The 22,119-nt window shown below is 34.3% G+C and overlaps 1 long non-coding RNA gene across 1 annotated transcript; it reads right to left on the bottom strand.

The window, feature by feature from the left end:
- Positions 1-10,435: 10,435 nt before the first annotated feature.
- On the bottom strand, positions 10,436-13,255 carry LOC105716120 (uncharacterized). Its single transcript, XR_002478560.2, has 3 exons — positions 13,141-13,255; positions 12,269-12,429; positions 10,436-10,995 (listed from the first exon to the last, which is right to left on the bottom strand). It is a non-coding gene; the product is annotated as an uncharacterized LOC105716120 (long non-coding RNA).
- Between the last annotated feature and the right edge of the window lie 8,864 nt (positions 13,256-22,119).

Below are 22,119 nucleotides of genomic sequence, written 5' to 3'. Positions count from 1 at the left end.
CATGTTATCCTTCTCCTTAAAACCCTCCAATGACTTCACATCACACGTAAAAATAAAACCCAGTCTCCTCCATTATCACCTAGGAGGCCCTAGAGATACTGACAGCTTCTCTCAGCTCATTTGCATTAGCTACTCCTTTGTGCCCGTATACTCTGTCTCCTGTCTTTTGGGTCTTCCAGGTAACCATCTGAAATACAGTCTCTCAAAGAGACCTTCCTTGACTGCCCGTCTAATGAAATCCCATCACTTTCATCACTGCCACATTTTCTTGTTTCATTTTTCCTATTGCCAGTATATAACTGTCTGATACTTTCTTCTTCTGTTTCATTATCTACTTACTTCTGAGTGTGGGAACCAATTCTGCTAGAAAGAGTAGACTCTTAGTATTTGTTGAGTAAATTAACAAAATTCATTCGTATTTTTTTAAGTCAATATATCCAAATATGGCTCTTGAATAAGCCCAAAATTGACTTCAGAGATAAAGAAAAAAGATGGGTGATTAGCCCTGGGAAATTGTCCTGGCAAGAAAGCGAACTTGCACTTTTAATGCAGGTGCTTTGAAACTACTTTAAAATTTGCAGTAACAATTGGATTATTTTTTCTTATTTAACAAACATATATATATATAGTTGAGAAGTACAGTCTGGATCTAAGAAAAAAATATAGAAATTAATAGGAAATAGAAAAACAGAGTTGGATTGGTTAAAGATAGATGGGCAGAGAGCAATAAAATATTTGTTAATGACCATACCTTTTAGTTATTCTGGCTCTATCTCTTGTCCCTTTATGCTATAAGTTTTAGATAAAAATCAATTATTCTGCCACATTCACCATCTGTTTAGAATTAGACATATACAAATGTTGCATTTTAATAGTTAATAGTTTTCTCAAAGATTTGATTGAACTAAATTACACCAAATATTTCTGATATGTACACATCTGGTAAGAGTATTTTTTAGAAAGTGAAATTTTGGATTTTTTAACAGACAATGGACGTTCATATGAAATTGTAGGGAATGACATGGAGTGTTATAAGAAGTGCCTTTGTGTGTCAACGGAACAATATCTGAAGTTGTATAAGAAATTGTTACGTTTTAATGTTGTTTATTGATAATCTGATTTTTCAAAATATTGTGGCATGATACAATGCCAATGCAGTTCCACAGTTAAAAAAAAAAAAAAAGATAGGGAAAAAGTATTAAATGGTGTATAAGTTGTTAAATGCTTTTAACAATTATTACACTTATTTTTAAAATTATGTTTATTTATTTATTTTGAGACATATCTCACTCTGTCACCAAGGCTGGAATGCAGTGGCACAATCTCGGCTCACTGCAACCTCTGTCTCCCAGGTTCAAGCGATTCTTCTGCTTCTGCCTCCCGAGTAGCTGGGATTGCAGGCATGCTCCACCATGCCCAGCTAATTTTTGTATGTTTAGTAGAGATGGGGTTTCACGATGTTGGCCAGGCTGTTCTCGAACTCTTGACCTCAGGGTATCTCACTGCCTTGGCCTCCCAAAGTGCTGGGATTATAGGAGTGAGCCACTGCACCCCACCTACATTTATTTTTATATTGAACAATGTGGGTTACGTGAATCAGAGATAGAAAACATGATTTTCTCTCAAAGAGAGAATCTATAGGCTCTGAGAACTATCCTAATCAGAATAAAATATCTGAAAAATAAGGATGGGGGGAGGAATGGGCTTTCATCTGGATGACAACAAGTAATAAAGCAGGATTACTGTTAGGTCAAGTCGTACTTGTACAAAAATTTGGAAAAGCCATTTCTTTCTTAATGTATTTTACTTTTGTTGGCCAAAAGAATTGTCACAATAAACATTTACATGACATTTACAGTCAGAACAGTGGCTCGTACTCAGTTCCCTTCTATAGTGTACAGCCTGGACATATAGATCCAGTGTTTTAAGTTAGGTCCATTTGGCAGAAGCTACCAAGAGACATCTAGCTCCAAATTAGGGAAGTATTTTTAATATAGTTTTGAATGGTCATAGTAAATTATTTCAGTAAGTTCTAAGTTCTCCATCACGAGAGGTATTAAAACTGTGGTTTATATTATGTGGTAGTTATGGATGAGCTTTTAGGTGCTGGGTGATAGATTAGATAACCTTTATTCTTTTTTCTAATCCTATAATTTAAGATTTTATTTCAAAATGATTTAGTGAAACTTTAATGGAATATGTAAAATTTATCTGCTCTTATATATCCAGGCATGTATCCACCATAGTTTTAAGGGGGAAAATAAATCTAGTTCGATTTTTGTATTTAATTCTGCAAAGATTCCTTAATGTCTAACATTTACAGATTACTGTCTTGGTTTATTTGGGTTGCTATAACAATACTAAAACTAGGTGGCTTATGAAAAAACGGAAATTTATTTCCCACATTTCTGCAGGCTGAGAAATTCAAAATCATGGCACTGACAGGTTCATGTCTGGTAAGGACCTGCTTTCTGATTCATGGACTGTGGTTTCTCGCTGTGTCCTCACGTGGTAAAGGAAAGGGATCTCTCTGTGGCCTCTGTACAAAGGGCACTAAACCCATTCAAGACCTCATCACCTCTGAGAAACCTCACCTCAAAATACCCTCATATTGGGAATTAGGTTTGAACAAACATTCAGACCATAGTAATTACTTATGTTAACCTCCGTATACATGATCTTATTTGTTTCTGAAAACAATAAAATAAAAAGGGCGGGTGTTACTTAATTTCATGAGTATGAGAAACCAGAGGTTTCACACAGAGCTCTCCCAAGTAAAACTGAAGATGTGAGAGTTAAACTCAGATCTTTAGATATTCTACCCTTTCTCTTTTTATGTCATTCTTCCTCTAGAAGACTTTATATTAATATAATTATATTACATAATTTTGAATCATAAAATTTAAATATAAATATAAAATAAAATTACACATAAAATAAATAACACAATAAACCATGTAATTCTTACTCTCTGATAAAAGGGAAGTGTGATAGAATATATCAAGTGAGAGAAACATTCTTACTGCTCTTATTTATTTGTTCACTTGTTGGCTGACTCTCTTTCCCACTGGAATGTAAGATTGATCAGAGGAAGGATTCTGCCTCTTTTGTTTCCTAATTACCCACTGTCTAAGGAACAGCTACCACATGGACTTTCAAATCTGTGTTGCTTAAATGGATAATAAATGAATAAGTAGTTTTAAACATTAATCAAATAGTTTTTTATATCATAAACCTTAGACAATACACAAGACAAGGGATTCAACAACAGTCTTGTACGTAAGCCCACATTAAATATATAATCAGAAAACATGGGTTTATAAATGTCACAAATAGGACAGCCTAAATATCAAGGTTAAATTTGTGTAAACCAGGAAATGATGATCTGCATAATCCCCTTTTAACAGGCTGTGTGGACAGTGTGCGACCATGGATTTTTGCACAAAATTGAATGTTAGTTCCAGATTTTTTGTTCATTATTATCTCCAATAGGAACCATTTATATTTTTTGTCACCTCATTTAGCTTTTCTGTTATTTTGACCAACAGAAGAAAAGGGCTGTTAATCCTGATTGACTTCAAAAAAAGAAAAAGGATTCTGATTATTTGGAAGTATTAAATAATATATATATGAGAAGGAAATTATGTGAAAATAGGTCTAGGGTATGAATACTGAACTTACTGATTGTCAGCTGATAGCAAATGATGGGCAAAATGGGGATTCAAGAAGCTGCCCCCACATAATATGTTGTAAATGGATCCTGGCATTAATGCCGTGGTAAAGATGGACCTAGTGCCCTAGAGGGCAATTCTTCACATAGCTTCAAGCCCTCTTTCATTGGATACTTTGAAGATAATTTGTTCATTTGATTTGTTTCATAAATATCTGGAAGTTTTTCTGTCTTATAATTATGGTGACTTTAAAAATACAGATGCTGAAATAAAAGTCATACATTTAGTACTGTCTTGATTCTTGATGAAAAAAATCACTTGTTCTTTTCATGGAAATGTAGGGAGCTTTCAGTTCAGTTGCAATCACTCCTTTAAAATTATATGTTCGCTCCTTTCACTCTGTATCTGTCTCTGTGATGCGTATGTATTACTTACATTCCTTTTTCCTAATTGATGCCATTAAGTAAAGAGGATGTTCTTTTGAGAAGAAAAATGACATTTAAAATGATAAAAATAAAATTAACATGAATTTTAGAAGTCAGATGAGGGGGGAAAGCATGGCAGAAGTAGGTAAAATATCAATCACGGTAGGATGTTAATTTTTTGAAAAAAAAAAAAGAAGGTAGGCATACATTATTTGGAAACAACTGGGTGTTATACAGAAACAGTTATTCTGTATTTGGGACACACAATCATGGATATTCTGAATGAACTTTAACACAAATAATGTGTTATTTGATATACCAACAGATAAGTAAGAAAGAAGTTGACGGGTACTATAGATAGCAAGATAAGACTGTCAAAGTGGGTGGTGTTGGGGGAGGGTATACAGGACAGCAAAGAAGACAAAAACACAGGGACGAATGGAAGAGAATTCAAAGAAATTCTATGACCTCTGAAAGAGGAAAATGGTTTGGTTTCAATATCTGTCACTGTCTTGGCGTTGTTGATACGGTTAATTTTGCTGATGTGAAGGAAAAGGCCCCTCTTCTCTTTCTGAGACCCCATGAAGTCTCCACCTTTGCAGAGGGTATCCCTTCTTACAGGAGAGATATATGTTCTTACTTTCCCTCTCAAGCCATTTTCTCCTCTCTTTACTTTCTGTTGTTATCTTTAATCTTCTCTACCGAAGAATGTAAGAGGATTTCTACTTGAAATTTTTTGGCATAAATAAACAAGGGCATGTTAAGAACAAGAGATTGTTGACCTCTGGAACTAGCCCTGACTGGCAACTGGTTAATTTTTACTATATATGATGTTACTATAAGGCAATCAATGTTATAGGAAGAAATATGGGAAAGTGAATGGAAACATTGTTTATGGAACTTCCAAAGCTTTAGGAGAAGCTCATCCTTAATAATAGTTGTATGAAACACTTGTACAACATTTACAATGAGCCAGACATTGTTTCAAATGCCTTACACATGTCAACTCACTCAGCCCTCTCATGGTAGATGCAATTCTTTGCCCATTTTATAGATGAGGTAAGTCTATTGTCTTATTCTACAGACTATTAGACCCAGAGAGTAGAAGGAGTCTTGCTTTTCCAAAGGAAACAAGCATAGAATTGTTTGCAATGCTGGCCCTAGACCTCAAGGAATAGTTTTGATGAAAAGGAAATAAAAACTTCAACAACAGAAAGGAACATTTGAAAGTTAAAATAGGTCCATTTCATTTCTTACATATTAGTTGCCTAGTCCTATTTAGAAAAGTATATGAGCATATATTTTATCTCATTTTAAAATTTAACCTTTCCATATCTTACACATCTTAAAACTGCCCCAAAACTTCTCTCCCTATTCCCTAGCATCTTTGTACTGGAATTCGATTGTGTTTAATGGAAGTCTAAATGATGACTTTTGCTGTCACCCTTGGGAGTCCAGCAACACTAACATGGTATTTTGAATCATATGGATTTGAAACTGTTTCTGCTTTTCTATTGTACATTTTCCTATTAAAGGCAAACATTTTTAGGAAATACTTCATTAAGTGCTTTGAAAGTTGGATTTGATAGAGATATAATGAAAAGATAATGTCAGTAGAATAGAATATTGTTCCACAGTAGTGTTCAGTTCTCCTGCTAGAACATAAAGGAAGGGGCAGAGCGGAAGCACAGATTTTCCAAGCAGGAGACATTTATTCAGTGACAATGTCTTATTACAATTAATTTCCTTTTAGTATACAAATGACGAATATAAGGGTAATTGCAGCCCCTGTGGATTAGAAAACATTGTTCTCCTGGTTCCTTTCTTCAAGACCAGTACAAATCACAGTTGGCAGCTGCTCGTTGCAGAGCCTAATATTTCCTTCTGTCTACAGTTTATATATCTTGCCCTTTTTCTCATTATTTTTTGCAATATGTTTTCCTTTTCTCCTTTTTGCACCCTCTCTTTCTCAGTTCACCCATCCCCTTCCATTTTGTTTTTCTTCTACCAATTTTAAATTTACTTATCTAAGAGATTAAGAAATGATTTTCAAACCTGAGTTTATATCAGAATCTGTGTAATATCTTATTTAAAATAACTATCTCTGAGCCCCACCCCAGGATACTCTGATTCAGGGAGGCTTCACTGGGCCATAAAAATCAGCAGTATTCAAATATGTATTTATAAAAAGATTTCCAGATGATAATTGCAGTCAAATTTAAAGACCCTTAATTTATATCCTCTGAATTACCTTAGCTAGCTTTCAATTGGTTATTTCAAAGTAAGAACCCCTAAAATGAAGAATTAGGGCATTAGCCACCTCAGAAGAAATGTTCCCACGTAGAGTCTAAGAATTTACCTGTTATCTGAACCCCCAAACAGCATGTGGGCTCAGGCACAGATTCCATGTTGCATATTTTTTCTGGTTTCTTACTGTTTTGATGAATGCAAGATGAATCACCATTGGGCCTCCTGCCCAGAGATGCAGTTTTGAGAAAAGTAGACTGTGATTGCAGAGCCTCGACTTCAAGTCCAGTCATCTGAAAAAAAGTCTTCCAGATGAAGGTGCAGCCAACCACTTTCTCTGAGATTCATCCCTCTTCAGCCTTAGCCATCACACAGTTAAGAAGCTACCATTCCTCATAACTGCCCTTCTCATGCATTTTCCAAAGTTTGTGGCAACTGTGGGCTGAGCACAAGGAGGCTGTTTTCTTTTGGAAGGCTGGTTTCTTCAGTGAGTACACATGGAGCTCAAACATAGAAAGGCTATACACAGGCACTCCTGACACTGTGTGCAGCAATTGTAACCATGAATTATCTCATGACTCAGCACAGTGTAACCATGACACCAGCCCTTTACAATGCCGTCAGAAAATTGTATTATTATGATTCCTCATGAAAATCTAGTGTATTTCGGAAAATGTAAAGATGATTTGGAATATTGCTTAACTATGCCATTTTCAGTACAGCAAAAATCAAAATTTTATATTATTTTTCTAGACAAAAAGAAATACAGAGTCATACTATTCAAATGATACCCATTTATTTAAATTTTATGACTACAAGTTTGCTAGCACACCCTTAAAATCTGTGTGCTGTGTTAACATCATTACTTCTATGTATTGATAGGTTGGTAAATTATTTTCCTATTCACTAGTTATGTCTGATAATAATAACAAAATATATATTGAGAGGTCTGATGTCTTGCCTGGTGTTGATGTTACACACACACACGTACTTTTTAGATATAAATACTTCAATGTTTCTTTTGATTATAGAAATAATAGACAGTCATGTTCATTGTTTTTAAAAACAGGCCATATAAAATAAATGTGGATGAAAAACAATTCAACAAAATTTTATTACCCAGAGAAACTCACATCTTCCCCAATCACATTTCATAAAATATGCTAATTTATTAATTTATTTCTGAATAGTTTGTTGCTGGGTTGTTGTTCTGCTGCCTTAACTAACCTATGAAATTAAAAAAAGAAAAATGATATAAAACTGACAAATGATTAGATTTTAATTTCTGTATATCTCTTTCAGATAGTTTTCTGTGTACATGCATATACACACACACAAGGGATTGAACAATTTCATAATCGTTTTTCATTTAACAACATGGGAAGCAACATGGATATTTTGTCAGTAAATACGAATGTGCGCAGTTATTCATAAATACAGAGCATTTCATTATGTTATTGACCTACAATTTGCTTAACATATCTTCTATTATTGAGCATTTAAAGTATTAATAGTTCTCATTTTTTGCTATGATAAACAATGCATCAGTAACTTCATTATACAAATATCTTTGCATACCTAAATGCTTATTTCCTTGAGATAAATTTCTAAGAAGAAAACTTCTGGCCCAAATTTTAATTTCATTTCTAACCTGAAATGCACAAGTTATCCCCACGTAACACACGAAAACTGAGAAGAATTAGCCTGCTCAAGATCACGTGGTTATTAAAAGGGTGGAAGTTTGGATTCAGATAAGGATTATTCAAGGTGGTTACTAATCTCATTGAACAGGTACATAATTTGTGGAGGCATGACTGATATACAAAGAACACACATACTTAATTTCAAATGTAATGAGTTTGGACATAAGCAAACACACATACTATCATCACCACAATCAAGAAAATAGACATATCCAACACTTCCCAAAGCTTCCTTGTGCTCTTTCATTTTTCTTTTTCTTTTGGGGGTGTACATATGTGTATGTGTATATACAGGTACATAGAATGCTTGAGATGAGATCTACCCTCCTAACAAATTTTGAAGTCCACATATCCCATGAATCTTGACACTATCAAGAGACGAACTCCAAGTCCTCAGCCATTTGAGATAATTATTTCCAAATAATAAATCCTGAGACCCCAAGCCACATTTAGTATGAAGCCCAGAACCCCAACAAGATTCCTGAGGCATATCAAGCACCCTGCATTCTTCTGATTAGGTCTTTTTCCTAATAACTAACCTCTGCAGATTCTTGTTTCATCGTTGGCAATTGCTACTCTTTTGGGCACCACTTCTCACCAGGACTGGACCCTCATTCCCATTCCCCAAAATCCCATCAGTACAAGATGGATACATGTGATACAGTTCACCAAAGTAGGGACATTAACATAGAGGAAGGATGAAATACCTAGAACAGCAAATAATTTAAGTTTAAATATTTTCAAGCTCCTACTCTTGGGAATTTGTTACTGTCAGTCTTCCCCATGAAACCCATCCTGGGACAAACATGGTCACCTCTCTAGTGTTTCTCTCCTGGGTGAGAATTGGAATCACTGGAAATGCTTTATAAAAATGTTATGCAAGACCACTAATACTAAATGAGAATCTTTGGGAAGTAGAACCAAGAAGTCTTTTTTTGAAGTTCCTTTTGTTAATTTCAATATGCAACCAGGCTGAAAATTACCACTGTAGATCTTTCATCAAACTTTCCTCATTCTAGTTCCTGAATCCTCCAATCCTTTGTCCTGCCAGCCAAAACTTGCCCATGATTTCCTCCTTTTGCTGAATAAAATATTTCTTTAATTATTCTTTTTCTTATTTTTTTTTCTCTGCACAGTGCTCTAAGGCACAGCTTTTTCATACTTGAAAAAGCATTTTTCTAAATAAAAATAAAGTTTTCTCCTAAGGGAAAATCTTCCATTCTTCAAAGGCAACTGGGTCAAACTCTAGCCACTCTCAAATGATGAAGATTTTTTCCTTTGTAACTCCTCTTTATAATAGTCTTTAGCAAATTCAGTGATGAATAGACATTTCAACACTGGAGTAGATCTCATAATGTCTGTGGCAACAATAGGAGGAAAAATCTATTAACGTTGAAAAAGTTCAAATAATGTCAGAGAAAACTTCTACCAATGGTTATCAGAGTGTGGTGCCTAACTTAATCACTGGATTATAGGAAAATTGATGAGAACAAAGATGTGGTCATTAAATCAACACATGCATTCATCATAGCTTGCATTATGCCAGCCATCTAAATTTTGAATGCTAATCCCTCTATATCTGTCTCTAGCAAGTGCCCACTGTAAACTCCCCTAAGTTGTGACACATCTCTCAACATCATTTACCTCCAAATCTGTTAGTCTTTGAGGAACAAGGTACAAATATCAAATCACACAATGTTTAAATAAATTAAAATTCATAGTTAACATGTTTCTTATTACAAACCACATCTGCCTAGAAGTCAAAGAAATGTCTCTGATTAAACTAAATTCATAATATGATTCTACAATGCAAGGATATTATCCATGGAAAAATATTTAATCAGGTACTTTTAAAATAATAGGTCTTTCATAGTGGCCATGCCCTAGACCTTAAACATGAGTAGCCATCCCTGAAAGATAGGTCCAGTGTTTTTTTTTCATTATTTTCATGGTGACATCTGTCTGTCTTGCCTGGGAAACAACAAAGCCCGGTGAAGAAACAAAGAGGAAATTCAATATTGGTTCCTTTTCATTGAGATCTATAGGTAGGTAGGTAGGTAGGTAGATGATAGATGATATGCTCAGTCATAAGATAATTTACTATTACAGGATAGAGAGAGAGAGAAAGAGAGACAAAGATACATATCCATCCTGTAATAGTGAATTATCTTATGACTGAGCATGTGTGTATACACACACACACGTGCATGCACACACACACCACTGTATGACTGTTCAAGGGGCATCAACCATGCAGAATTTATATCATCATAAAAAATCCACGTTTAAGGAGTGGTCTAATTTAGAGTGAGCTGTACATGATTTTTTTTTTTTTTTTTTTTTTTTTTTTTTTTTTTTGAGACAGACTGGCTCTTTTGCCAGGCGCCAGGCTGGAGTGCATTGGCACGATCTTAGCTCACTGCAGCCTCCACCTCCTGGCTTCAAGCAATTCTCCTGACTCAGCCTCCTGAGTAGCTGGGACTACAGGCGCGTGCCACCATGCCCAGCTAATTTTTGTATTTTAGTAGAGACGGGGTTTCACTATGTTGGCCAGAATGGTCTCAATCTCTTGACCTCGTGATCCACCTGCCTCTGCCTCCTAAAGTGCTGGGATTACAGGCATGAGCCACTGTGCCCGGCCACATAAATTTTAGTGGAAATACGCACCACACCAGCCATTCTTCTCTCTGAATTTTTTTTTTCACCTTGTACCTACTGCCCCCACATCATAGAGGTATCTTCTTGAGAGTTTCTGGACTTTTCCACCAGAAAGTCACAGAATCTGGAGACTTCAATCAGTATGCTAGGCATATAGTTGTCACGGTGTCAATGAAAGCATAGTCTCTCTGTGTTACCCACATGATAAATGATTCCTTTTGTATAAGATTTCCAGGGCTCTCTGCTTTTTCACATATTGTCTTCTGTTTATTTTGCAGTTCATTTCATTTTCTACAACCATATTTCAAAAATACATTACAGTGTCTTTGTATTATAATTGTCAATGATTCTGTTACAGGGTTGTCGTTTTGCTGCCATAAACAACCTATTACATTTTTAAATAAGTAAAAAACAGAAAACTAACAAATGATTAGTTAGAAAATTTGGATAATACAATAATGGAAGGACAAATTCATATCTAAAACATCTAAGCAGTAAGTTCTTCCTAATAAATCACTGATGATTATTTGAGTTTCATAGATGCTTCTATTTTATATATTCATACACAAATGGAGTTTTGTCATGCCATTGAACAATTTGGGGAAAAAGTATTTCTTACACATGGGGGAAGTAAAACATACTTGTTTATATTATGCATTCAATCCAGGAGGAAATGGTTTTTTTTTTTTTAGGTTTATCTTATTTTCAAAGGTTTAATGATTTTATGATATGCCGAAAGATATTTGTTCAGGAAAGAAAAAAATTTTTTGAACAATTTTCTCTCATTTATAGTTTCAAAATCTGGTGTTCACATTTCAGAAAATAAGATTTTGTTATGTTTCAGAAATAACAAAAATAGGAGAGGATGTACAAATAAGTTATTTGCAACAAAGTCATTTTAAGCATTCAGCTCATCTTTCTCAGAGATTATTCTCATTATCTCTTTTTCCTTCTTAGGTTTCCATCATAAAAATGGCCTTTTTAGATAGAGAAAGACCACTCTTCCGTTAAAAGTATATATGTAAGCCTATTTTTTCGAACATTTTTCTCTTTATTAGGTCCCAAATTAACTAGTGAGTTTTTTTTCCTAAGATAATAAGGGTGAAATTCTCAGAACTCTAAATGGTAGAACTGACTCAAACATTTTTTTAAGTAATATTTCTTTATTTCTACACAATACAAAATCAAGAAATAAATTATTCCCTCATGTTTCTTAGTGGTCTGTTCATGAGCTCATTCTCCTCCTTTATTTCTCTCTCTTTTTACTCTTTCAATTATATGTCCAAAACTGGAGATGCCTCCTGTTTGGGGAGGCACAGATAGAATGCTGTCTATAATTAAGGTCTATGAGCAGAGCTGTTCACAGTTCCTCTGCTTTCGATTTGTCTTCCTTTTCTCTATACAAGACAGCTGACATAGAATTATACTATTCTATTCTCATTTGAGCTGTAATAGACACCTAGTAGATATTATAATGGAGAAACAATCTAAAGATTCTTATGTATGTATTTTATTGCCTCATGATAAATCACACATTTTCTTATGGAATTAGAATGTCCCATACCTGTACCACACTCTCTTAGCTACAGTCTTATCAAGCCTCTTCTAGGGGAATGAGGCATCATCCTGTGACAGATGGCCTGGTGTATCCCAGAGCTGCAGCTGTAGGATTGTTCAAGCCTCTCCTCACCTTGGGTGTGCCCCTGCTACAACTGCAGCCAGTTTCTAAAAGCAGTGGGAAGAGAACAAAAGAGAATCAAATGAGCACCCTTTGTGGGTAATGAAGGGGATAAAAGAGTAAGCAGATGCTTAGGCAGGATTTCTCTAAAAGCATAATTTTATTTCTGTTGAAGTAACACACACAGAAGATAAATAGGATCTGTAGACTCAATCAGAAAATTAGGTTATGTAAATATTACTTTTGTATATCCTTTAAATATATTTTTAAAATAATCATTGGCATTGATACATTGTTTAAAATTCCTTCCAGGAAAATTCAAATTAACCAAAACAAATGAAACGTTTTGGTTTTGTTTCATTTTTGATTTTTTTTCCTGAAAACTAATTTCAATAAAATTATTTTGAGAATATTTGAGACGCAGATTTTCTTCCTCCACCACCTCTACCTGTTTTTCTTCTCTTTATCTTTCTTTTCCACCACTCCTATGCACACTCTCCTGACAAACACATGCTTCTAAGCTCCTTGCAGTAGGTATTGCCATAGCAACTCAAAGAAGATCCATGCAGATAGGAAAAGTTCACAGCTCTGACTAGAGACAAAAATCAAAATCAAGAATTTATTCTCAATGTTCACTTCCAGACATAACTGAGAGTTACAGCTAAAATTCTGTTTTTATGAAAATGGGAAATTTATTTTATCATTTGTTGGAAAATGTTATTTTTGTTATTTTGGTAGTAGTATTAATTTGCTCTTACCTGAAAAATTTGCTGATGTTTCTGTGTGTAAAATCAAGTTTGAGCGATTCCCAAGTGCATTTTGAAGGATTCATTTCCCCAAACTGCAGCTTCTTGATGCTGCAATGAGCAGAAATATAAATAGCCAACAGATAAAATGTGGCTGATAAAAAGAGAGTCCATGGAAAGTTCCTCTCATGTTTTTACTTCTCATCCTTTAAAGGACTTGCTTTCTGTATTTAGATTAGGGAAATAAGCCAAAGCATTAGGGTGATTACTCACTTTGCTTTTATCAGTTCTTTTGATGTTGCCCCCTATTTCCCAGCTCCAAAAATATTATTGCAGCTCAAAGTAGCAATATATTTACTATTAATACTGTAACAGCAGCATAAAAAAGCAAACCAACAAACAATTAGAGAAATAATAGATAAGAGTTAGAAATATAGAGATATAAATATACATGTGGACAAAGAGAGGCAGTTTCATATCCTAAAATACATTTTTCTAAGGGCCCCTGAACTTGATGTATTTTCATAGATTCTGTATAAATGCTACCAGTGATAGATAAGAAGTACTGAGAATTTAAAACGTAACAAACTTCACACAAGTCCATGCCTAATACTTTCAGGCTTTTTGCCCCTTCCTCACCTGGAGACCCTGAGAAGAACTTGGGAAGTTGCTTAGGGAAGTTTCTTCCTTTTCTACCAGCTTCAACCATCACATTTCTTAATTTGAGACCATACCCTTTACCTTATTCCTACCTCAAATTATGTAGTTTGTCTGTGTCCCCCCAAGAGGGGGAGAATACTCTTCATCTTCTGTCATCAGTGTAGAATTCTTAAGGTAGAAAAGAAGGGAGAGATTTAAGAGAAACTTCTGAGTTAAAACACTAACCATACTGGACCTTACCACTGTGGGAGTTGAGAGAAGAAGAAATCAACAGTGAATCAAATATTTTGACTGGAATATCTAAGTGGTTTTGTGGATTTTTATAATATATGCATTTTGCTTTTTTTAAAAAAATGGCATCAGTCATTATTGGTTGATTGGAAAATTCCTTAAATGGTAAATAACTTAATTGTATATTTTTAAATAACTTAGAGAATGTAATTGATTATTTGTAACTCAAAGGGTAAATACTTGAGGGGTTTTGATGTCCCATTATCCAAGATATGCTTATTTAACATTTCATGCCTGTATAAAAATATCTCATGTACCATATATATATATAGAGAGAGAGAGAGAGAGATACACACATATCTCTCTCTCTCTCTCTCTATCTCTCTCTCTCTCTCTATATATATATATGTATACTTAGTATGTACCACAAATTTTTAAAAAAACAATTTATATATTTTTAAAGTATATGTAAAAGAAAATTTGAGTAATGATTCAGATATCCAATACGTTTTTCTTCTACCTCCCTATATTTCAGGCTTCTTGTATTCAGATATAAGTAAGAGACTTGTATGAGTTTATTCTCATGCTGCTAATAAAGATACACCTGGGACTGGGTTATTTATAAAGGAAAGAGGTTTAATTGACTCACAGTTCCACATCGCATGTCTCATCTCTTACTATTTTCTCACTTTGTCATTTAATGTATTACAAAGCATTTTAATACATATAAACTCATGTAAATTGCAAAATATCCCCTTGAATTGGACGTTTGCCGAGGTAAAGAGGCTGAGGAGCCCTGACATAGAGCCTGGAGTTGTTTTCATTTCACATGATGCCATTCATTATTATAGTGACCAGGCCTGGTGTGGTGGCTCAATCCTATAATCCTAGTACTTTGGGAGGCTGAGGCGGGCAGATCACCTGAGGTCGGGGGTTTGAGATCAGCCTGACTAACATGCAAACCCATCTCTACTAAAAATACAAACAAATTAGCCAGGCATGGTGTCAGGTGCCTGTAATCTCAGCTACTCAGGAGGCTGAGGCAGAAGAATCCCTTGAACCTGGGAGGCCGAGGTTGCAGTGAGCCGAGATCTCGCCATTGCACTCCAGCCTGGGCAACAAGAGCAAAACTCCATCTCAAATAAATACACAAATAAATAAATAATATAGTGGCCAAAGTAATTTCAGTAATTAGAGGTCAACCTCAGTAAGGATATGGGCAGCAGAGATTTCTAATCAATGCCCTTTCTACTTACATTGTTATGCTTCTTATGAGATTATGCATAATAAAACTGAATTCTTGCTCTGAAAATGGATTCCACTATGTGACTTGAGTTAATTCACTTTAATTTTTCCATTTGCAAAATTAGCATAATAATATCATTTACCTAATAGAGATTTTATAGGAACTATGTAAGGTGATTTAACTCACTGACTGGCATATCCTAAGCTTTCAATAAAAGTCACCATCACTATCATTACCGTTATTCTCTTGATTGATGATCACAGAGATAATTCCTAGTCCTCCAACTAGACTATTGTCTTATGAGTCTTATGATCTCATCCTTATAAGTACGAATCTAAATATAGAATAATGCGTATTGCCCTGTCTCTACTGTCATCTGATATACTGCCTATTATTTACCTGTATAGCACAAGCTTAAATCAATATTAACAACCTCCCAATTATATTTACTGTTTCTGCTTTGAAAGCATAATCAGAGAAAAGACTTATATACCAGCATAGTGATTGCAAGTTTCTTGATAATAAAGAAAAAGCTGCAATTTGCAATGATCTCAATAATCATCAATAGAAAATTAAGGAAACTATGGTTCATTCACACGATAGAACGCAATATAATTTTTAAAGAAGATGAGGATGTTCTATACACTTTAACATAAAAAATATAAAATGTTAATAAAAAACGTTTTAGAGAGTAACATGTATGTTATAATACTGTTGACATTTTAAGTTAAATAATATGAAAATGTTCATATATAGTGTGAACAGATACATCTATATTATATAAGGTTGCCATATCATGTAAAAATTATTTCTAGGGTGTGATACTGTAGAGTACTTTCTTCAATATTTTATGCCCTATTTTATTATTTATACTTGTATAATAAACCTTCATTCATCATCTTAAATCAACAAAATAAATAAGGAGATTATATATAAAGAGAGAGGGAAAGTAAGAGGCAGCTGGAAATGTTTTATTTATTCATCAAAAGAGTATATTCTCTTTACTTTTTCCTATTTCTGATTTTTGTGGGTAAATAGTAGGTAACTCCTAAGTATACCCATGTCATGGGTAATTTCATGTAACCAAGTTACATGAGATATTTTTATGCTGACATGCAATAGGTAATAATCACATCAGGGTCAGTGTCCATCATCTCAAGCATTTATCCTTTGTGTTTCGAACAATCCAGTTGTGCTCTTTTACTTATTTTTGAATGAACAATTATTTTTTCCTATAGCCACTCTGTTGTGCTAGCAAATACTATGTCTCATTTATTCTATTTTTTGTAGCCGTCAATCCCCCTACCTCACCACCCTGCGACTACCTTTCCTAGTCTCCAGTAATCACCCTTCTATTCTCTATCTCCATGAGTTCAATTGTTTTAAATTTTAGCTCCCACAGAGGAGTGAAAACATGTGATGTTTGTCTTTCTGCGCCTGGCTTATTTTACTTAATATAATGACCTCAGTTCTATCCGTGTTGTTGCAAATGACAGGATCTCATTGTTTTTTATGTCTAAGTAGTACTCCATTGTGTATATGTACCACATTTTCTTTATTCATTCATCTGTTGATGGACACTTAGGTTGCTTCCAAACCTTGGCAATTGTGAACAGTGCTGCAGTAAACATGAAAGTGCAGATGTCTCTTTGATACACCGATTTTCTTGCTTTGGAGTATGTACCTAAGAATGGGATTGCTGGGTCATATGGTAGCTACGTTTTTGTTTTTTGAGGAGTCTCCAAATTTTTCTCCATAGTGGTTGTACTAGTTTACATCTCCACCAACAGTGGATGAAGATTCTAGAAGAGTATGTGCTTTTGAAAATATAGTTTAGGTAGTGGTCAGTGCTTTGGGAGTTATAGCATTTAAAAATCTTCATTCTTACTTCCATATATGTTAGGAAAAATAATTCTTCTGAATGCAAATCACCCTCTATCTTAATTTTAATCTTAAGATGACCCTGTTTACTGTTTAATTTCTTTTCTCCAAGTGGCTGACTAATCAAGTCCTCAAGGAAAGATGTTCAAGTGCTTGATTTTTATAGATATTTGACAGTAAAGACATGATGTATTTAATTGGCTCCCAAGTGGTTCAGAAAAAATAACATGTTCTCATACATATGTAATAACAAATAATTATGTATGAATAGCTAGATTACGTGTGTGTGTGTGTGTGTGTACATGCATGTGTTTAAGAGAAAGAAAGTGAGAGTGATATGGTAAATGGAGCAATATTTAACAGTTGATAAATTTGGACTTGAGTATCAGGGAATTTATGTATGCTTTTTGCAAACATTCTATAAATTTGAAATAATATTAAAACAAAATTTACAAACAAAAATAATTTTCAGAGAAATAGAGAACTAAATCCAAGAAAATATTAATGCTACTTTGTTCTTGTATTGGGAGTTTATTTTTTTTTCCTTGCTCCCTTTTCTCTGATTTTACTTACTTTCCATGTTGAAAGTAGGTTGTCAATAACTAACTGAAAAAGTAGTGGAGAGAGGAACACACATCTTCTCTTTAAGCTTTCTAAGGTCTTATCATCCCTTCAGCTTGACTCCAACAGTAAATATGGCATTCACAGTTTTATATGATTTCTTCTACTTTGTTCTTTGATTTACATCTTTTGACTAAAACATTTCAGAAACTCGGTCTTTGGCAGAAACTTCTTTGCTAATTTACAAGGAGCATGGATTACAGCTTTCTTTTCTTGAAGGAACAAAATCCTTACTTTATTTCGGAAATTGTTAGCAAAGGACAGAACATCATGTAGCAACCATGATTTCAGAGGCAAACAGTACCTGAACTGAGGCTCTCTGTTTCTCTGTGTCAATTCACCTCTGGTTATACACTTTTTCCCCACTAAAATTAAACAAGCCTGTTCCTGTGCTGTCACATGTGCAAGGTAAATAAATACACAAAACTCTTTGGCCCCATCTAGAAAGTTCAAAGTCTTGTGTGCCCAATTCCAAGTCTGAGCATTAAACAGATACTTACACTTCATGCTTATCTGTTTTGATCTTCTCAAGAAAAGGTAGTATATAAATGTGTCATATCGTCATTAAATGACAACTTTATCTTCCTGTGTTTTGATCACTGACATATAAATAGTCCTAAATTAGAATTTGCTTAAAATACCTCTGGCTACATTTCTACCAGAACATATTATGAATTTGGCAAATACTGACAAAGCTTTTAGAAATATTTTGAAAATGCCCAGAAAATGGGGAAAACATCCTTTGCAGCCATTTTTGACAATACAGTCATTTCACTGATAATTTGGTGGCATTGGTTGAAAGTCCCAGCTCAACCTGGGCCAGAATTGCCCAAAAAATCAAGAAGCACTTACCATTCAACAAACCTGTATTTGAATGTTTTTGGTCAAAGAAACAAGAACTGTTCAGCATGGCCAGTCCTAATTTCATAATTAATTCCCTTGGGCAAAAGCTACAGAAGAGAAAAGCTCATCTTAAAGTAGAAATTGACATTTCTAGTGTCATTAATAAAGTAATTTGCTTTGGCTCCAGTCTCCACCGTCTAGATGATATTTGATTTTCCTGTGGCACATGAGACTTTATTAGCAGGAAACTGTTTATTATGGTGGTAGTGGCAGTGATTGCTATTTTTAAGACAAATAACATTTACTAGATTAATTCTACTCAATCCTTTTTCATCTCAGAAGTTGTCAATGAGTAAAATTTCTGCCATTGCTCCTATTTTGAAGAAAGTATTAATGTTTGCACCTGTGTGTGTGTGCAGCAGACAAGCAAGAGAGAAACTAGAATGATTTCATACTTTGTAACACAGAACTTTAAAACTTTGAAAGTGATGTCTCTGTTCCCTAAAAACTAAACCCATTTCAAGAGAAAGCTATAGGTATGCATCAAATGTTAGAGATCCAGAAATTACAGATATTGATGTGAATTAATAAAAGAAAAATGTGATTCATCACAGAGGACAGAGCCAACAATCTACTTCTTAAAATAGTAGCAATAGCAATAATATTTTCCTTTATGTCTGTTTGACGTTTCTTCAGTTTTAAGTATGAATTGTGATGATTAGCTTATAAAAATGAACTCTATCCAAATGGCACTGAGATGTCTTGGCTGCCCATCCAGAGAAAAGGTGAAACAATTGTGGCTGGTAATGAACATATTTTAATGGCTTAAGACCAAGAAATTCATCTGGCACATAGAAGGCTACCTGGCTGAACTAATATTCCATGAGAGAAATTATTTTGGAGGAATAATAATAATAATTATATGTTTATGTATAGCTTCTCAGATTTGGTTATCCATCTCTTTGGCATTTTTAAAGTATAATTCTTTGTCATTTTATCATTCAGTACCTATTTTAAATAATAAAAATACTACTATGCATCCAGAATTAACTGGGTGTTGGATCTGTATTTGTCATGAAACATACATAATCTCATTGTGATAGGCAAAAAATGGCCCCACAAAAATGTTCACAACCCAATCCCCAGACCCCATGAATATGTTACCTTACATGGTGATATGGTTTGGCTGTGTCCTCACCCATATCTCATCTTGGATTGTAACTCCCACAATTCTCACCTGTCATGGTAGGTGATTGAATCATGGAGGTGGGTCCTTCCTGCACTGTTCTCATGATAGTGAATGAGTCTCAAGATCTGATGGTTTTAAAAAACGGGAGTTTCCCTGCACAAGCTCTTTTTTTGCCTGCTGCCATCCATGTAAGACGTGACTTGCTCCTCCTTGCCTTCTGCCATGATTGTGAGGCTTCCCCAGCTAAGTGGAACTGTGAGTCCAATTAAACTTCTTGCTTTTATAAATTGCCCAGTTTTGGGTATCTCTTCATCAGCAGTATGAAAACAGAATAATACACATGCAAAGGGGACTTTGCAGATGTAATTAAGATTAAGGACCTTGAGATGGAAAGATTATCCTATATTATTTGGGTGGGCTCACTGTAACCACAAATTCTTTCAAGTATAGAATCTCTTCTGATGTGGTCAGAAAGCCAGAGAAAGGAAAGTGTAAAAAGCCCTCTATCTACCCTTGCTGGCTTTGAAAATTAAGGATGGGCAGGCAGTGATAATGAGCCAAGAAATGTGAGAAGTCTTGAAAATCAAAAAAGAGCAAAGGATCATATTTTACTTATAACCTGTACAAATGAATGCAGTATGCTCATACCTTGATTTTAACTCGGTGAGATTCTTGTCAGAATACTCATCTATAATAATATAATACATTTGCATTGTTTAAGCCAAGTTTGTGGCTTATTGTTGTGTTAACTTATTATAGAATCATTGGAAGATTGACATACTCATGAAATTCCCACAATTTCATGGCAAGTGTTTAGCATTTTCTTGATTTTACAGATATCAAAAATGAGGCAAAGAACAATTTATATAATTTGTCAAAGATGACATAAGCACCCAATTACAAATCCAGACTTAATAACTAGGGCTTTGGTATTTGGTAATTCTTTCAGATTGATGTGTTTTTATGTGTGATGCAAAATTAAGTCAGATACTGTCCTTAAGTCAGAATAATGTCTTAATAAACTAATATAATAATTAAAATATAAATATAATATACTATTTTTGCTGTTGAAACTAATAAAACAGTTAAGAGAAGAGCTTTAATCACAGTTATCTAGAAGCGTCAGTACTCATGAAAAAGGATATTCTAATGGGTTAATTGGATTTTTAAATTTAAGAGTGAAGGATAGGTATAATAAAAAGACATTATAGTTAGTATTGGCAAGGAACGGAGAAGTTGGAATCCTTATAGTTTGCTGATGGGAATGCAAAATGATGCAGTGTTTTAGAAATCCCTTTTGGAGTTCCACAGAAGTTGTTACAAACATACAGTTATCATATGACCCAGCAATTCAACTATAGACATATATCCAAGAAAATTGAAAGCATACTATCTATACAAGTGTTCACTGTTACGTTATTCATAATAGACAAAAAGTGGAGATAAACCAAATGTTCAACTGACAAGTGGATAAACAAAATGTGACATATCCATAAAATGGAATATCACTCAACTATAAAAATGAATAAAGTGCTGATTCGTGGCACCGCATGGATGAACCCTGACAAAACCATGCTAACTAAGAAGGTTGGAAACAAAAGGCTACCTAATATAGGATCCCACGTATATAAAATGTCCAAAATAAGCCAATACACAGAATGTCAATCAGCGTTAAATAGTTGCTAGGGGGATGATGAAAATATTCTGGAATTAGAGAGTGGTGATGGTTGCACAATATTATTTACATACTAAAAATCACTAAAAAGATGAGTGTTATGTACATTATATCTCCATTGGAAAAAAAAAGAACTGAAGGGATACCTTTGGAAATCCAAACAAAAAATATAGATATGAGGAGCTCAAAATATGGTAATCAGGAGTTTATCACTGATACTTGCTACTGTAGGCTGAATAAATTGTAGTCATCATGTTGACATGTAATATCACATCACTAAGGATATAATAAAGGCCAGCAACCTGAATTCAATTTAGATCATTACAATGTCAATAGAAGGGTTTTAAAATATATTTATGATTTCTAAATATCAGGATATAATTGCAAGGAGATTAGACACATATCGATGTAAGCTAAATGCATAAATGCAAATGCATTCACATTTAAGCCTTTGTCCTTGTCTGAAACTGTCTTGTTTGACTTGAGTATTCTATTGATTTGCTGTCTCAGGGTTTACTAGTATGCTATATTAAGGCTTTAGTTTCTGAAACATTGCTGTTTATCCTAGAAAATCTGCATGCACAATATCACATGAAAATTTAATTGAGACATATGTTATATAATAAACGATGTAGCCTGGTATTA

This window comes from Aotus nancymaae, unplaced genomic scaffold (assembly GCF_030222135.1).
Source record: "Aotus nancymaae isolate 86718 unplaced genomic scaffold, 86718_ANA_hifiasm-v0.15.2.pri h1tg000057l, whole genome shotgun sequence".
Lineage (NCBI taxonomy): Eukaryota > Metazoa > Chordata > Mammalia > Primates > Aotidae > Aotus > Aotus nancymaae.
Note: the sequence above shows the minus strand (reverse complement) of the source record. Positions and strands in the feature narration are given on the sequence as shown.